Raw genomic sequence first — 3,679 nt, 5'->3', positions numbered from 1 at the left:
AAGAAAAGAGAAAGAAAGAAAGAAAGAAAAGCCACATAAAAAGTAAAATCACAGGAGAGGAAACACAATAGCTACTCCGTGTGTGTGAGGGTGAGGGATCTTAGTGGTGATGCACTGTGTCCAATAAGGAGGCAGAAACAGTTACTGAAGCAGGAGAAGTTTAATGTAAAGAATCAAGCTGTGATGATAGAAAGAAAGAGACCTCCAAAGTGTCCCCTAAGGCTGAGGAAGAGAACCCCAAAAAGGGAAAGTTTGGAATCAGGGCTCAGGAATTCGCCCGAGAGGCTGTGGTTGCGGCCCGTGGGAGAGGGACGTTTGCTGCCCGCCAGCGCCAAGGTCGTCGTAGGACAAACCGCCCTGGGGGTGCGGAGCAGCTGGGGAAGCGGGCAGCTGTGCAGAGGGCCGTAGGGATTCTCCGTAGGCCCACGGCCCAGATCGCACAGTGTCTGCGTCTGGAGGTCTGCGGGAAGTTTGGGGGCCCAGAGAATCGGGGGCCCGGTTGCCGGTGTGCCTGGACCGGGAGCTCAAGGGGCTTCCTGCGTAGGAACCGGGGCCACGCTGCGGGCGATGTGGGCGGCGGTGCCTTCGAAGCCGTGGGACCGAGGCTGGGCACGTGGCTTCCGAGATGGCCACCCGGGGCGGAGGGTGCGACGGTGCGAGGGTGCGGGGGCGGGGGGGGGGGGTGTCCCCGTGCGCAGGCGTGACTGAGGAGGGCGCAGAGAGCCGCCACCGCTGGAGGCCCGGACCAGCGCTCTGCTCCAGGCCGTGCCACCGCAAACCAGAGCAAAGGCGGGAGAAGGGGCTGGGGACACAAATGGGAAAGAAAGCTGCACCCTACAGGCGATGAGCCCTGCAGAAGGCCTCTGGGCAAAGCCGTGGACAAAGAAGCGCAGCTCCCCGAAGCCTGGCCAGTCCGCCCCTGGCGTCGGGGAAGCCCAGACGCCCGCCCGCGGCGCTTCTCCGGCGCCCTCTACTGACAAAGCACGGCATCGTGCCAAATGCGCAAGAAACCCACTTCAAGGTCCATAACCGTTTTCACAGAACCAACAACAGTGAACGAATTGGGAGCCCAGAGTCAATTAAATAACGAAGATGTCAACAAAATACCAAGTTTAAAAAAAGCAAAATGCACTTTTTGATCTATTCGCAAAGATTAAGAAATGATATTAAATAGTCAACAAATGACAATCAGACCCCTGGTAGAAATACAGATGGATGTAACTTTTCTTGAAAGCAATTTGGTGGTAAATTCATCTTATAATTCAACTTATAGAATCTTATAGTGAAATAAACAGGCATAGAAAGACATTATGCAAAGATACTTATTATATTGGTTTTGTGGTAAAAGGAACTAAATAGCCTAAATGATCAAAAATAGAAAGCAAATGATTAGAGAAGGAAAAAAAATTTACCCAGAGAATAGTATGCAGCTATTAGAATTATGTTTCCAAATAAACTTTATAGAAGAAAATTCTTCTTACATATCTAGCTAAGGATATACATACAAATATTCAAAATATTTTATCCATAAAATAGGTTTCTGCGTGTGTGCACACTCATATTTGTATCCACACAAACCAAAAACACATTAAATGTGGTTATATCTGGGTTAAAGAATTTTGGGTGAATTGTTACTTATTTTTCCATGCTTATTATTTTATAATAAACACTTTCCAAATTAGGAATAGAGAAATTATGATTAAAAAGTTACCAACCAGGGGTGCCTGGGTGGCTCAATGGGCTAAACATCTGACTCTTGGTTTCCACTCAGGTCGTGATAAAAGGGCGTGAGATGGAGCCTCACACTGGGCTCTGCGTTCAGTGTGGAGTCGGCTTGAGACTCTCTCCCTTTCCTTCTTCCCCCTCCTCTGCTCCTCCCCTGCTCACACATTCTCTCTCTCCCTCTCTCTAATAAATAAATAAATCTTTTAAAAAAGGAAACTTACTAACACAAAGTAGCAAGTACATGTAAGCACAGAGTCCTACTAGATGCCAAAACATCAGAGTATTTAGTAAGATATTAACTTCACTTCTGTGGTAGTTTTAAAATGTTTTCATAAAGCCTTTGATATTCCTCCTTTCAAGAGGTCGGACCTAATCCTTCTCACCGTGCAAATGGACCAGACCTAGTAACTCAATCCTGATGAAGAGAGGAAAGCAGAAGGGACAGTGTGGGACTCTGGGACTAGGTCATATAACACTACGGCATCCTCCTTCCTCACTCTCTTGGATCACAGGCTCTGGGGGAAAGCCAGCTGCCATGCTGGGAGCAGCTCTTCAGAAAGCCAGAATGATGGGAATGGAGACTTTTGCCAAAGTCAGCAACAACTGAGGCCTCCTGTCCCCAGCTAGATGAGTGGGTCATGTAACTGTCCCCAGTCAAGTCTTCAGATGACATAGCCCTTTGTAACCATTTGACTACAGCCTCACAAGAGACCCCGAACCAGAAAACCCAGCGAACCCACTCCTGGATTCCCAATTCTCAGAAAACCTATGAGATGAGAAATGTTTGTTGCTACTAAATTTTAGGGTAATTTGTTACATGGCAATAGATAACTGATACAATTTCTAAGACAAAAATTTTTCAGAAGTATCTTTGCATAATATAAGAGTATAAAGTTTCATCATAAAACTCTTTATCCTTGTTCAAGGTGGTTCAAATATTTCACTACCAGTTACCTATTAGTTTAGATTCGATCCCAGATAATGTTAATACTTACTAATGGTAGAGGACCTGTCACAGTCACCTTATACTCTTTGCTGTACTTAATGTTATGTCTTGTGTATAGGAAGTGCTTGATAAAAATCAATTGAATAAAAGACTTAATGACTTAGTGAATCAGTGAGTAAAAGAATGAGTGCATGAATTAGGAAATACTTTTTTCTAAGTATCTCCTGTATATATGCCTCCTTTTCACAAATCTGACCCAGTAGCTAAAGAAATATAGAATCTTTTCTGAATGGTTTCCCCGAATTTGATGGCATAATTTATTGTCTCTTGGCTCTGTGAAGTATTCAGTTAGGCCATGTTGCTGTGGAATTTTGTTTAGGGCCATTCATGTCGGTTTCAGGAACTGAAGGAGAAAGAAGTCCGTTTTCAAGGCTTGATGAGGTGGAAAACATGGCAGGTTTAACTGCTACGTGGCTTTGTCTACATGTGAAAGGAACGGCGTGGGATTAGGACAAAACCCTCAGCGGCATCCATGTGTCTTCTAAATAAGAAGAGCTAACGCCTATTAGATAGAGTGGTTTGAAATTGTCGAGATTTAACCTACAAAAGCAGCAATTTCAGATTACTCTAATCACACTAATGGCACTGCCATTTACCAAGTAGTATTTTAAGCTTTACGTATATTAGCTGAATTCGTGTTTATTATAGTCCCACAAAGAAACGGCCCTTTCAGCCCAAGGTCATAGATGAAGTAGAAAGCCAGCCATGGAGAAGTTAGGAGATGTGCTAAGGTCTTTAGGAGAAGAGTTAGGTAGGATGTGAGTCACGCTCCAGAATCCACCTTCTTCACCGCTGTAATCTGTCACCTCACATTCAACCAGACTCCATGCATCTGACAGTGACAGCTGACAGTCTGACAGTTGTCAGACACATCTGACAGTGACGATCTGGTAGTGACAGTCTACTTCCGAAGACAGTTGTGAGAGCTCTAGGAATCACACATGCGAA

The sequence above is a fragment of the Mustela nigripes genome, chromosome 1 (genome assembly GCF_022355385.1).
Source record: "Mustela nigripes isolate SB6536 chromosome 1, MUSNIG.SB6536, whole genome shotgun sequence".
Lineage (NCBI taxonomy): Eukaryota > Metazoa > Chordata > Mammalia > Carnivora > Mustelidae > Mustela > Mustela nigripes.
The sequence above is the reverse complement of the archived record's forward strand: the minus strand, read 5'-3'. Positions refer to the sequence as shown.